This window comes from Polypterus senegalus, chromosome 15, assembly GCF_016835505.1.
Source record: "Polypterus senegalus isolate Bchr_013 chromosome 15, ASM1683550v1, whole genome shotgun sequence".
NCBI classification, from domain to species: Eukaryota; Metazoa; Chordata; class Cladistia; order Polypteriformes; family Polypteridae; genus Polypterus; species Polypterus senegalus.
In genome coordinates, this window is record NC_053168.1 from 120,490,137 (window position 1) to 120,505,857 (window position 15,721).

Genomic DNA, 15,721 nt, shown 5'->3' on the forward strand with positions numbered 1-15,721 from the left:
TTCATTTCGGCTGACAGCACATGGCTTCTCAGTGCAAATGGAACATTCATGTAACGTAAAAGATTTGTTGCGAATATTACCCCATCTCTGTCAAATCAATATCTTTTAAAAAGTTTATTGTTGTCTAGCGTTTCTAAAACATTTAGCCTTTCCTACACTAGAAGCGATAATCTCATATTGCTCAAACTGCTGATTTGCAGATTGCTTTAACATTTCCTCATGGGAGGTGGTAGGGAAATGTATTAATATGTCTATTACATCTTTGTAGGGTGTTCCTGGCTGGCACCTGAACACTTCCTTGACATTACAAGTGTCTTTCCAATCATGCACAATCTTTGAATATGATACTATTTTTGTAGGAGGTGCGAACATAAATTAAACATTTTCTAGTGGTGTGAGGCCTAGCAAAGGCTGGAAACCACTGCTGTAAGGTTTTTTTTTGGTTTGACATCTGTTTTTGTCTTCTTGGTTGTGAATCTTTGCATGTCTTTTGGCTCTTTTCTCTCCTTCTGGTTCCTTATTTTAATTCTGTCTTCATCTCCATAGTAGAATAAGTTTGGGATTAGAGTGACATGTACAAGGAGTGTTAATAACAATTTGAATTCCCATAGCCCTTGTCGAGGATGCCAGGGGCGACAACCCAGCCAGGACGCCTTGAAGGACCGGAAGTGGGCGTGCGCCCATCTGGGATCACGTGGGGGCCGCCATCCTGGTTGCATTTGGGGGTCATGGGTAGAGGGCTTGGAAGCCCAACCCTGTAAGGACCCTGGACCTCAGCACTTCCGCCACACCAGGAAGTGCTGGGGGGAAGAAGAAGAGGGACACCCGGAGAGCTACCGGGAGAACAGCCGGCATTTCCGCCACACTGGGGTGTGTCCAGGGGGGAATGCCGGGAAGCACCTGGAGCTCATCCGGGACCAGATAAAAGGGGGCGTCTCCCTTCATTCAGGGCTGGAGTTGGGTGGAAGCAGGACGAGGCAGGAGCAGAGATTGTGGAGGCGGCCCGAAGAAAAGGCATTGTGTGTTGGCCAGGACTGAGTTGGGGTTTGTGTGGCACTGTTGAATTGTAAATATTGCAAATAATAAACGTGTGGTGGTGATGAACAACATGTCCGCCTGTCTGTGTCCGGGCCGGGTCCACATCCTTAACCAAATGTTTAAATGCATTATCCAACTCCCCTGTAAGTGATATAAGAGTTCACAGAATTTATTCAGTACCCAGCATTGCCTAAGTAAAAATAAATGAGGGGAAAAAGCTGTCATTTGAAGATTCAAAATCCATCCATCCATCCATTTTACAACCTGCTGAATCCGAACACAGGGTCATGGGGGAGCTAATCCCAGCCAACACGGGGCACAAGGCAGGAACCAATCCTGAGTAGGGTGCCAACCCACTGCAGGAGACACACAAACACACCCACACATCAAGCACACACTAGGGCCAATTCAGAATCGCCAATCCACCTAAACGGCATGTCTTTGGACTGTGGGAGGAAACCCACGCAGACACGGGGAGAACATGCAAACTCCATGCAGGGAGGACCCGGAAAGCGAACCCGAGTCTCCTAACCGCGAGGCAGCAGCGCTACCACTGCGTCACCGTGCCACCCAGATTCAAAATGGCTAAATATAAATCAGAGTGAGTCAAAAAAACATACTGTTAGACAAAAGTTATTCATATTAATCGAAAAAAATGTGCTGTACATACCTGCAGTCTTAGATGAGATTTCACATTGGCTGCTACAAAACTTTGTGTGTGCTTATAGCGATACCCTTGGCACAGCACACTCCTGCTCTCTTATGGGTACTGCAGTCCTTATGTTGACGCTGTGTTTTGAGTTGTACCACCTGTCCCTAATACAAATTATAGCTAATATTTTAAGTTGGGCCAAATCCAAGACACGTGAAAAAAATTGTAAAAATTAGTCCAGCCGTTTTTGCGCGATTAGCAAACAAACAGACATGTAAATGGCTTAGACTTTTATTTACTTAGATATTATCATAGGCGAGCAAATAGGGAGCATCTCCACAGTGCTGTTGAGGTAAGGACACAGACTCCAGCATCTTAGGAAACATGGTTATTAGCCGGCTGCCACAGGCCGGAAGATGCAACCCACTGACATCAATTCCATCAGTCCAGGGGAGATACTGTATATAAAGATCAGGATTTGCTAGAACTCGGTGTTCAGACTGAACCGAGAACCAAAGAGTATGGAGTTGCACTGCGTAAAAGCAAATTGCTTACCCTGATTGGAGGCACAGAAGGACGCACAATGTCCTCAGTAATACATTGCCAAAATGTTTCTTTCTTACCAGTTTTTCCTTTTACACTAAACAGGACGTCGACTTGCCCCAACCCTTTCTTTCCCTTATCTTGTCTATTCATTTCACAATATTATTTCCTATTCATATTTGGCTCCTTTAATTGTACTGATGCTTGCAACTTTATTTTTTTAATTCCAATCTAATAATTTCCAAACAGACACGTGGTGTAAAATAAGGCTGATAACTAAAGACTCTTGTATTGTAAACAGGGATTGTATGTAAAAACAAAGTGACAGCCATTACATGAAAAACAATCCTACAAGAGAGAAAAGTGTTAATTTGTAATTAAAATAAATGTGCATTGGTATTGTTACATGATAATTAAAAGGAGTTTCAATATTGTAGTCAGTGTAGTGAATGATGTCTTGGATTATTCATTCATGCAACTACGTGACTTATGGCAATTAACACCCATTAGTATTTCTCAATACTGATGGCAGCAGAGAAGAAACTAAAAACATCTTTAGCTTACTACAATTATTAATTCAGCAATGTAAAAAAAGCTCATTGTGTTCATACTTTGCCCATTTAATGGAGTGTCTCTTGTGTTAACAATGGGCAAGGATACTTTAGAGAAGGAAAGAGAGCTTGGTGGAAGGAGACAGCGGGGATGATAGACGTCTTACAACTCAGAGACCCCAACGTTTACAAAGCAAGAAACACGCAGGATGGGAGGTTTTGAAATTTGCACATGGATGACGAATATGAAAAGAATGAGCTTTGAGAGAGCGTGTGATAATTATGACTTTAAAATAGTAGATGAAGAGTGAAACCTGGAAAGATCAGTGTAAAGCGAAGGAACTGATGAGATTAAGAGGGGAGAGCAAGAAGGCAATTTAGAACAATATTAGTAAGCAAAGTAAAAGAAATGGATTCGCTTTCAAATATCTGAAGAAGAATAATGGGCAGGGAGAGCAGGGGAATTTGTACACCTTGAACTTGGCTTTTGGGAGAAGATTGAAAATTATAATGATGGTGATGATATGCTCTGTGGCCTCCTACTGTTTGCTTGTTGTGGATATAGGGCACTTCATATCTGCTTCTCATGTCCTACTCTGGGGTAGGACAAATTCTTATCTTAGTCAAACTTTTAGTGCAATTACTAGCAGTAACTCTGAGCACTGAACGCTGACTCAGCCACTCCAGGGCATTAACAAGGTTGTTTTTAAGCCTTTCCAGAATAAACAAAACCAAAAGCCAATTCACAATGCACAAAACTAGAGCAGAGGATAGAGAAAAACAGATTAATTCAATACTTACTAAGATGATTAATAGAATATCATCTTGGAGAACCTGCCCCTCTCTGTGGAAATATACAGACAAAGTAAGGATCTGCAGCTATAATGCCACAAAACTCTATATAAAGGGGTCAGGGCAAATATCCAAATACATTAGTACAAAAATAAATATAATGCATGCATACTAGATCATTAATAAACATAAACATATTCAGTACATAACATACGAAAGAGCAGAAAACATAATCAGTGATATAGTATACACAATAATAATATTTAAAAAAAATCAGGAGTGGTCTCTCCTAGACTTTCTCCTATACTCAGATATGGGGATGGATATTTGAAAATTTATTGTCATAACCTCCATATTACTGTGATGATAGACGAGGATGGATAGGTGATTGACAGTGAAATGTGAAACAGGTACACTGAGCTCTGCATTTAACAAACCCCTAGAAGGTTTGTGTTACACTTTTCAAGCCCAAGAAAGTTCAAGAAGGCAGGGAGAGACTCCCTTGGCATTGAAGAAGATAAGGGGGATGAAGGAGAGAGGCGTGACATGGGGCTCTGGAAGATGATCAGGTACAGTGGAAGAGTGAATGCGACTTCAGAAACAGCGTAAGGATAGCCCTGGCTAGTGTCAGTAAAAATATTTCTTTTTGAGGCCTTTCTTGTGGTTATAACAGTGCAAAGGTGATTGTTCACAAAATATGGCTGTGGATCACTCATTGTTAAATAAATGTGCCCGTTATAATTATATTTCTTTAGCACTCCACGCTTGTTTTTGGAGAAGTGCGCTCTGTAAAAATACTGTATATTGAACCGAGGTGAATGGATGTAGGGCATTTCATAACTGCTTCTCATGCCCTACTCTGGGGTAGGACAAATTCTTATCCTATTCAGACTTTTAGAGCAATTGCTAGGAGTAAATTCTGAGATTTTTGATAAATGTGGGGACTGAACGCTGACTCAGCCACTCCAGGACATTAACAAGGTTGTTTTCAAGCATTTCCAGAATAAACAAAATTAATCGCCAATTCACAATCCACAAAACTAGAATAAAAGATTGAGAAAAACAGAAAAATTCATTACTTACTAAGATGATAAATAGAATATCATCATGGAGATCATTCCTGCCTCTCTGCATGGAAATGCTTAGACAGAGTAAGGATGTGCAGCTATAATGTCAGGGGTCAGGGCAAATTTCCAAATACATTAGTACAAAAATAAATATAATACATGCATATTAGATCATTAAAAAACATAAACATATTCAAAGCATAACATACGAAAGAACAAAAAACATAATCAGTGATACAGTATACACAACAATAATATTTTAAAAATGAAAAAGATTGCATTAAATGAAACTACAATTAAGGCTGTGTTGAGACCCCAAATTAAACATTGAAGAAGAAATCGGAAATTCTGGTGACTTTCTTGTGCCATTAATTAAATAAAGGAATTAAATAATATTTAGTTGATTACTAATGGTGTTTGCCGTGTGGCTGGCTTAGGTGAACATTTATTTTGAAGTGCTCTATGATGCTTTACAAGTTTATCGTGACATCCCAGAGTCGTAGAAGCCATCTGCAGAACTTTCAGCTTACTGTAAGAACATTGTTGATGTCCATTGCAGGGTCACAAGCAGATGAGAAAAAAAAAAAAAAAACACACTTGACAGTACTGCGCAATATGATATTTTCCCCCATCTCCAATCACATTGATTTCACCAGGGGGAAACCCTGCTCTTCCACTCACAGCCATTTCAACCCCCTCATTTCCATCCTGCATGCATTTAAAAAATAAACCAAAAAAAAATCTGCAGTACAATATTTTCATTAAAGGTGTACATTAGCTGACCATAATGAAACTACTGTGAGTACTGCCACTGGGTATATAACATGTGAGCTGGAAGCGCAACACCCAATGGCTAATTAAGCATGCAAAATGCATATGCCCAGCTACCACCCCAAATCAAGCCTTAAAGGAGCCCTACCCTTACCCTTACCCTTATCAGAAAACATAAGACACGATACAGATATATATACAGTGGACCCTTGACTTACAAACTCAATTCGTTCTCGAGGGCTGGTTGTAATTCAAGTTGGCTGTAAGTCAAGACTATTTTTCCCATAAGAAATAATGGAAATACCCATAATGCGCTCCGAACCTCCCACAGCAACACTTACTTAACCTTTTCATAATAAAAAAGGGTTGTATAATGCATAATTTACCAAAACACCAATAATGTTTCTAATGTAAAGTTATAAAAAGTGCCTAGCCTACCAGAAACAACAATTTCATACTGTACTCACCAATTAATTTGACATCTTTGGGCTGCAGGAAGGGAGGAGGAGGAGAATGAAACGGAAGGTGGTTATTGTTTAGAAGGAGCCTCCTTATGCAAGTCTTTTCTTTGTAAAATTGTCAAGATGGTGGATTTCGACATGCTATACATATTAGCGAGATCGGTCACGAACACCACTCTCATATTTCCGCACAATTTCCTTCTTCGTTTCGATTGTGATCGCTGTTTCTCAAGTTAATAATGACAGTAGTCGAGCACTCAGTTCAAAGCTGGCTGTGTTGTGAACTGCTGTAATAATACACTCCAAAGCAAGCCGGTGCTGACTCAGCCTGATGACATCATCATGTGCCGCGCCAGCCCGCTAGCTAACATGCCTTAACAATCGCTTTCTTTACCTTCGTTACCTTCTCTTCCTTCCTTAGCAATTATGCGTCTTGCTTGCCATGGTCTTAGTGAATTATATATATAGATAAATAACTGCACTGACCGAAATTACGTCCACAAACACATGTATCTGGCCTCTGACTGACGCTTACGAACGCTCTCGGCTGTTTGTTTACAATCACACAAGCGGATACATGTGACCGCATTCGGATCGTAACACAAGATGTTGGTCGTAAATCAAAACAAAAATTTTGGCCGTAAATCAAGTTGTTCGCATGTCAGGCTGGTCGTATGTCAAGGATCGACTGTATATAAAAAAATGATTTATTGCTATTTAAAAGGTGTTTCTTCTTTTTGATGAAAGTATCTGCACAGATAAATTGGAAGAAAAGAGATGTGCAGGCTGCGCCTGGAGCTACGTCAAACAATGAAATGAGCCTCTCCCGCTGCACTGCTTTGTGGCACAGCAAATGTGTGCCCCAAAAGTGAAAGTCTGTGAGTGCAATAATGTATGTTTGATTTACATATTGCTAATTTGTGGTTGTTTGTTGTATTTTATTTGTGGTATTCCCTTTGTCTGCATCTTTTGTAGGTTAGCACTACTGCCTCACAGCTCATATCACATACTAGGCTGACCCGCCTTTTAAGGCGACCGACTTTTAAGTTGACCACTTCTTAAGGCAATTTAATATGTAGATCAATTTGGTATTTTATACAAACTCATTAATTTGGTTATATTGCATTTGAGCGGTATTACTTTAATACTCGTAGTTTTCGCTATTTTTGTGATGAAATTTAAACTTTTTTTCTTTATTGAGGTTGCCCTTTTGAACCCCCCTGATATTTACTATGTGGTGTGGCATTTGTACTCCATCAACATTAATTATTTCCAGAGACATAATTTTGTCTATTTTTCCAGCGCATCGTGCACAAAAGCAAGGGAACGATGGGAGCACCAGAACTCTGCTCACATAATGTTGCTTCATACTGCAAGCTGCAAGTAGTAAGTCTGTGATAAGCGGAATACCGCTACGCTTTCCACTCATGGGACGGAAGGACAATCCCGACCGCTTTTATATAGTAAGAAAGAAGAAGAAGATATCGCACAGTCTGGAGTAGAAAATCATCTTTTACCTGGAAAAACGAAACTACAAATCCCATCGTGCATTGCAAAATGTTTGGGGCGTGTGTGAAACTCCGCGCCTGCGTAGCACTCACGGGACGGAAGGACAATCCCGACCGCTTTTATATAGAAGGATTTGGCTGCCATAATTGGTTCAGCATAGTTGGCAGACTTTTTCTTAGCCCTCTGGTACACTTTTACTACCCATCAAAAGTTTTAGAACACCTCAGTTTTTCTTCTAAATTGGTGAAAAGACAAGCAGTAAACTGTCAGAGGTTTAAATGTATAGTTTAAGTTAAGAAAACTGAAAGAAAAGAAATATTAGAATATTACAAATGGGCCTTCTTCAGGGAACAACTAATAGGTTACAACCTACCGATGTTCAGCAGCAGTTAAAATAAATTAAGCCTTTCAAGTTCAAGCAAACAATTTGCACAGGTGTCCCAACTTCTGTTGATTACTTAAACCCCCCCGTCTGTCTTAAAGCAGAGTTGGAACAGATTGTGTTACTACACCCTCTGAAGTACGACTTACATTCCAGTGATTATGGCAAGAAAACTGCATTTAGCAAGTGAAATTAGACCGAGCATTATTACCCTTAGAAATGTTGGCCTTTGATTTAGAGAAAGTGCAAAAAAAAAAAGAAATGAAAAGTGTTAGTGAGTCCAGTGGTGTCCTACACAATCCAAAGGCATTTGGAAACTGGAAGAGACTCTGATAGGATGAGATCTCTAGCAGAGAGAAAGTCACAAGTTAATCGGCAGACAAGTTTCTGAGGGTCACCTGCTTGCATGATGGGCGCCTTGCAGCACAACAGCTTCAGGCACAGCTCAACAATGCAGTTTGATTAAAGCAAATGTCAGTTGAAGAGGAGACTTTGTGCAGCAGGTCTGACACGGCGAGTGGCAAGAAGAAAAGCCATTCCTTAAAGGACTAAACAGGGCCTTGAAATGCCAGCTGTAGACTACTGCAGACTGGGAGAAAGTCTTATGGACTGAGGAATCCAAATCTGAAATCTTCGGTTCATCGTGCAGGGTGTTTGTATGCCATCGAGTTGGTGACAGGATGGTTCCTCAGTGAGTGACACCAACTGCCAAACATGGAGGAGTGAGTGTGATGGTCTGGTGGTGACTTGCACAGTGTCTGGCATTCTGAATCAAAAGGGTCACCACATTTTGGCTGTTATATCAGCAAAAGGTGCAGGCTACTTTGATGAATCAAAACTTTCAATACAATTTTGTTCATTTAATAATTCTTTGTCTTATTTTTTTTTTTTATTTCCCGTTGTTTATTTGTTCTATGCCTTGATTCATGAAACATTAAACTGCGTGCATTCCGTAAAAACTGAAAAAACTGAGGTGTTCTAATACTTTTGATTGGTAATGTTAAAGAGTTGTTCAACACTAAAATTCACTCAAAACTAGTCCAGTTCCTCCTCCCTACTGACTTCAATACATTTCATGCAATTCCGCAAAGCTCCTGAACATTTACAGTACTTGATTTTGCCAAACTCACCCATCACTAATTACCACACCAAATTCTATACAGCTCTCTGTTGAATGCCCACAACATTGGTGCATTTTAAGTCAAACTGCACATTTTTATAGAAAATGTAAAAGCTTGACACTTTATGCCTAAATTCTTTAAGTTAGCCACAGCAGTGTGCCAAATAGGATTCAACAATTAAAACCAATAAATATTTGCTTGGTGCTTTTTGCTGATACCAAAATCTAGAAAGCTGTAGGCAATATTAGGAAGATAAGATCGCTTGTGGAAGTTAAACTTGACTTTAAAATACTGCTTATGGTTTATAAAGCCTTAAATAATCTCGCTCCATCTTATATGTCGGAATGCCTGACGCGTTATATTCCAAATCGTAACCTTAGATCTTCAAATGAGTGTCTCCTTATAATTCCAAAAGCTAAACTTATAAGAAGTGGTGAGGCGGCCTTCTGCTGTTATGCACCCAAAATCTGGAATAGCCTGCCAATAGGAATTCGCCAGGCTGATACAGTAGAGCACTTTAAAACACTGCTGAAAACACATTACTTTAACATGGCCTTTTTATAACTTCACTTTAACTTAATACTGATACTCTGTATGTTCAATTCTTCATAATAACTATTCATGGTGGCTCTAAAATCCGTACTGACCCCTACTCTCTCTTCTGTTTCTTTTTCCGGTTTCTTTGTGGTGGTGGCCTGCGCCACCTCCACCTACTCAAAGCATCAGGATGCTCCAACAAAGATGGACTGAAAGCCAGAAGTCTACGTGACCATCATCATCAGGTCCTTCCATGAAAACCCTAAATACAAAGAGGACTGTTTGACTTATGTTAGGTAGATTGCCCAGAGGGGACTGGGCGGTCTCTTGGTCTGGAACCCCTACAGATTTTATTTTTTTCTCCGGCCTTTGGAGTTTTTTTTTTTTTTTTTTTCTGTCCACCCTGGCCATCGGACCTTACTCTTATTCTATGTTAATTAATGTTGACTTATGTTTATCTTTTATTGTGTCTTCTATTTCTCTATTCATCTTGTAAAGCACTTTGAGCTACATTTTTTTGTATGAATATGTGCTATATAAATAAATGTTGATTGATTGATTAAATTCAAACATAATATGAAAAAAAATATTCTCAGCACATAGGCAGTACTTCCAGTCCTAGAAACAGACGGAGTCATGTTGCAAAAATCTATTGACCATCGACAACGTTGGCATTAAAAGCTGACTCATAGCAGAACTCTCTAGGCCTGGCAGGCAGTAAAGTCTGTTGTACTGGTATCACTCCAGGTTTATTCATTACCACTAGGAACTAGAATAATATTCAATTTTAGCTCACAACTTCTCAGACTGTGGTGACTCAGTCACTAAAGCATATTTCATAGCATACTCTTGACGTAAGCCAAGAATTTTCAAGTGCTGCCAATTAAATAAAAAAAGAGTGCAAATGCCATGATACACTTGTGCTAAAAGGTATTGCTTGCTCACGTCTCTGCCTGGTAAAAGACCATTATGAAATCATTTTTAGACAAAAAAAAAAATCAATTAAAATGTCCACAGTATACCCACGAACACGTAACACCAGTGAGTAACTATATCCAAGGATATTATAAATTACTTTATGTGTCTTTGGGTAATAATTCGATGATATCCAAAATAATGCTCCTTCTCTGCTCTGAGGACCTGGGTTTAGGTTTCAATAATTGTGCTCAGGTCCGACTCAAGTTTCGAGTTTGGTATTTTTCCGTCCAGCCGTTTGAGCTTTAAACCGTCCTCAAGACACACACACATAGACAGACAAACACCCATCATCGAGATATCAGTGTTTTGGGTATCGGGGACCCTAAAACGTCAAGATCCGTTGAAAACCGTAGATTTAATTTTTTTGAAATGTAAAGCTTTTGCTTCTCCCCCATAGACGATAGGTTATGGTGGGGTGTGGGTTTAGGGTTTGATGGCGGTGGCACAAAGCAAATAAATAAATAAAGTTGGTTTTTAGAGTTGTTTTTTTTAATGTTCTAGAGCATTAGCTTGGTGTACCTCTATTGGTTAAGTTTTCCAGATTTTTGGTGAGTAACAGCAAAAGACCGCCTCACCTCTTCTTTTATTCTTGTCTCTTGAAATAATAAAAAGACCACCTTAGTTATGACTTGGAATGGAAGAGGGGCAGGCACTCCAAAAATACAAGAAGGACTCCGATTATTAAATCTTTATGTACCGTCATTAAAGTTTTAAAGTCAGTTCTAAAGGACACTGGTAACCAATGCAGGGATGCTTAGCCTGGTGAGATGCGTTCAATTTTCAATTTTCTGGCTGAGATTCTTGCTGTGGCATTCTGAACTAACTGCACCCAATTAATTTCAATCTTAGATAATCCTGTGAGGAGTGCATTACAGTAGTTTTTAAGAGTTTTACAGTTGCCGGTTCCTACTCTTAAAACCGTCCCTTTAATTGGAGGACTTGACCCTGCCAGTCCAGTATTCAACCAGTGTGTATTTGCTTTCCTAGGAAAATCAATCAAACCATTTATGAAAAAGGCAATCGGAAAGTTGCCGGTTCGAATCCCGTAAAGACCAAAAGGGACTCTGCTCTGTTGGGCCCTTGAGCAAGACCCTTAACCTGCTGAGCGCTTTGAGTAGTGAGAAAAGCGCGATATAAATGCAAAGAATTATTAGAATTATTAGTGCCTTCCAGTCCTCACTAAATTCCTTGTTGTTTTCACACCTTTAGCTCACAGATCACTTGTTCAGTACATTTATCTACCAAATCAATAGCCCACTAAACAAGTAAGAAAGTAACATCCAGGGACTTTGTTAGCTGGTTTGAAAGCCTGAGCCTTTTAAAAATTTCTGCTAACTTCATCAAAGAATCTTTTGTCGATAACAGTGAAGAAAAACTGTACTTTCAGACGTCATGTGGATTATACAACTGTTATTATCGCCTGTGAAATTCATTGATTGCCAACGTGTATTTGCTGCTTTGCAACGTTTATGCGCCGTACTTAAAACTTGTTCTGAAAGTTTAGAAGAACCCTTGCAACTGGACAGAGATAGAGGACGAGCTGCGCTTTTCACGAAGGACCACTGAGGAAGGGGGGGTTTATATTTCGTTCATTCATTCATCCATCCATCTAGATCCGCTTTTTTGGTATAGATTGTCGTGGAATATTTTGCAACTACTAAAAAAGAAAGAAAGAAAAAAAGAAAGAAAAAGAAAGAAAGAAAGAAACCCAAGAGAAGAGCCTCGCGTGAAACGGCGCGTTCGCCGCTGGGTCTTTGTGCTGCGCGCACCGACACTCGCAGAGATCCTAGGAGTTGCTGCTCCTTTTCTTTCCCTTTGTTGTTGTTTAGTTGCATTTCGAGGGCGGGACCGCTGCTGAAATGAACAAGGCGCGGTCAGAGCCCCCTTCACACGTGCAGACAAAGGGATCCAGCAGCACAGCCAAAAACATTCCGCTAACTTAGTATCTGTCAGTTTGGTGAAGTAGCAAAAAGCATGCGAATGTTCCGTACAAATGGCTCGGACGTGATGCAGGACGCCGCACCCGGGCTTGGCTGTCACTAAATAGAAAGAAGTTTGCAGACTCGTGGGGTTGGAAAACTTGCGGAAAGCAGGAGTTGCTGCGCCACAGTTCTGGCAAAGTTGAGGACAAAGCGGAGAGGAGAGTCCCTTTGTTCTGCAACGAGCTTTGAAAGGGAGATCAGGAGACCTCGGCCATCCTCACGGAAACTCCAGCAACTTGTACAGGGTTCGGAGCAGGGTAACCGCCCTTCTCATTTTTGGTAAGAACGCATTTATTTCGTTTTGTTCTTACAGTTCAGTATGATCTTAAAAGTATGCGCGTTGATGGATCAGAGTGCTTTAATAGATTCTCAATAAAACGCATAGCTGCAAATTAAAGTTGCATTTTTTTTATTTTTACGAGGCTGTTCTTAAAACGTTTAGCGTCGCGTTCGACTCGTAAACAATTGCAGAGACAAAGAAAGATCGAGTCAACTTACAAGTGTTTTAAACAACTTGAGCAAAAAGTTTCGTATTAGCAAGCGCCGACTAGAATTGGTGGGTTAAGAGAAGTTTACTTACGGCAGAGATCGCGAAAAGAAGATCACAACTAGAAGTTCATCTGCAGAGTTAAATGTCCGTGCAACAGGTAGGGAGCGCAGATCCAGGCTTTTATTGTCGGTCTTGCGACTGCAGCACGCTGTCTTTGTTCTCTGCTGCAAACTGACGAGTAAAGTGCACATCCGTTAAAAAATAAAATAAAATATATATGTATATCTATCACACGGAGGGATTCTAGGTATTAAACCGGCTTTAGTACTTGAGAGCATGTGTGCTGCAAAAGTTCAAGAGAATCCAACCAAAGTATTTTGGTTTTGGTTAGTAAAGTTTTTTTTTACTGTATTTATTATATATTACAAATACCAAAAATATTCTAGTGGGATTTTTCTTCCCATTGATGTTGTACAATTGTTAGACCAATTCCTTTACAGACAACAAAGAGGGGACTCAGACGGCTCTTTGTTTTATGTGTGCGTGAGGCTTCTTACTCTTATTTCAGAATTCCCGAAGAGTTTAGACCGGGAAAAAAACGAAATATACATTCGATCTTTTCGAGTAAAGTTTTAAGTTTTACAAATGAATCGAACGGAGTGAATATTTATGAATATTGAATTCCAGTTGATCTCGTAAATTTGCTGCATATTTTTGTTCGACGGGGGGCGGGGTTGATGAACCGAGGGTTGTCTTTTAGGATTGAAGTCCGTCGAGCAACTACAGTACGATCAACTCATGAAAGACTGAGAGGCTTGGCGGTATGTTAACATCACTTATCGAATAAACTTTCTCGCCAGGGCATTTTTGGTAGCATTAGTATAAACACACACGATACTGTACGTCAGTGCTTATGGAGTTGGTGCTTATTTACGGATGATGAAAGCATCAGGCAAAAACAAACCCCATCGACTTAGGTGAAGCAATAGCGGCCGCGAATAAATGCGCAACATGTGGCAGAACGTAGCATGCCCAGCACTTTGGGCTTGAACCCTGGTTCAATTTATGGCCTGGATGCCGTAGTGTTTCTGTGTTCACATGATCGAATGGAAACCTCAGTTTCTTTTACCAAAGAACAAAAAAAAAAAAAAATCTGACGTTGTGCGTCCCATGATGAAATGGCGTCCCGATCGGGTTGATTCCTAACTTCCTGCTACACAGGATCATTAAAGGTGTGGATAGGTAAAGAGATTGCATTGCGATTGCAATCTGAACACACACATAAAGATATAAATAAAAGGGCTGGGACTTAAATCATTCCTCCCGCTTAACGGGGATTCTTGAAAATGCATTATAAATCACAGGAAGTAACCTCTAGTGACTAATAACTGTCGGCGTGGGATACCGAGAAACTGGCTCCGTTCTCGGGAAGTGCGTGCCGTGCACAGCGTGATGCGCTGTAAAGAATCGCCTACATTGTGTGCCGGGTTATAAAATCCTACTCAACTGTGATATCTATCTATCTATCTATCTATCTATCTATCTATCTATCTATCTATCTATCTATCTATCTATAGTGATCTGGTTTCTTATTTCTTGTACAGGTGGTCTATCACGTTTCAAAAAGTGGATATCCCACTCATTCTCCGCAGGAACATACTATAAACTTGACGGATTTATGGAAAGTGATGCCTATTTTATGACCTGCTTGCTACGTATACGCAGGACATGGATGGATTCAAAGCGGTCTTCTCACTGGTCACAAGAAACAGGAATACAATTTATGGAAACGCCGGATGTTCCATTGGATTACAGCCTCTTCCTTTTTAAGTCTGAACGTGTTGATAATAATCAAGCACTGGGATGTTGATTTTCTGCTTTGGATCGTTTACTTGTTCACATTAGGTAGGTGTTTATGTCATATTAATGCAGCATTACATAATGGATTCTGCCATCCTCGGTCGAGTTCTCTGCACTTCCTTTGCTGAAGCCTCGCGTAAAGCAGAAACAAATAAATGTGCAGACTGCTCGCTGTCGGTGTTCAGCCTCGTAGCCGTGATGTAACTGACGCCTCCCGCACTTGCTAGGACTTCATTCAGTAAAATCGTGGCATTTGCGTTGCTTCGCCTAAGCGAGCCCTGGTTAACCATTTGCTGTTCTTTTTCCAAACAAGGCTGGACAAACCACACGTGCCACCTGTGTAAAGCTGGATTGTGCAGAAAACCAACGCTTTTCGAGTATTTTTGGTGCGCATTGCCACTTTATAAGCTTCACTTGTTAAAAAGAAAGGCACACCGGCAGGTTCAGCAGTGCCGGAGCTGGACAGCGTCAGTGTCCGTGATCTTATGGAGCCCCGCAGTGACGCGGTGGAAATAGGGGGCTGGTGGGCTGTTAACGCCAGTTACACAGTGGGGATTGGTTGCCGTTAGATTTCCCAAGTGAATTTGTTGCAGTTAGAACAACGGGTATGTAGCCCCTCATCCGACCGCCCACCCAATCCCCATTAAAGATTCGACCAGTTTGCCGTTGCGGTGATGTCATCAATAGCCAATCGGATTCCAGACACTACAACATCATCTGTTTAACGTTTTTTTTCTGTTCAGGATGGGACTTTTGAAACAGGAGGCACAGTCATCTTAGATTAGGGTGCGGGAAGCTGTGCGGCATTTTTTTGCATTATAGCGCGCACTTTAGTACCGATTTGTTCCAATGCCCTAACGTTTTGCGTACACTTTTTATGTATTTGAAAGTGTCCACAGCATTCTTAAAGTGTAGTCAAGTTTAATGCTATTCGAAACACGAATGGTTTCACTTGCTTATGCTTGGAAGGCTGAGAGTAAAACAGAT

The 15,721-nt window shown here is 40.5% G+C and overlaps 1 long non-coding RNA gene across 1 annotated transcript in view; it reads left to right on the plus strand.

Moving 5' to 3' along the window:
- The first annotated feature begins 12,189 nt into the window (after positions 1-12,189).
- LOC120515634 overlaps positions 12,190-15,721 on the plus strand; it is a 154,298-nt gene continuing 150,766 nt past the window's right edge. The window contains exons 1-2 of the long non-coding RNA XR_005630675.1: positions 12,190-12,663; positions 14,479-14,779. This is a non-coding gene — a long non-coding RNA (uncharacterized LOC120515634). The remainder of the gene's footprint in view (positions 12,664-14,478; positions 14,780-15,721) is intronic.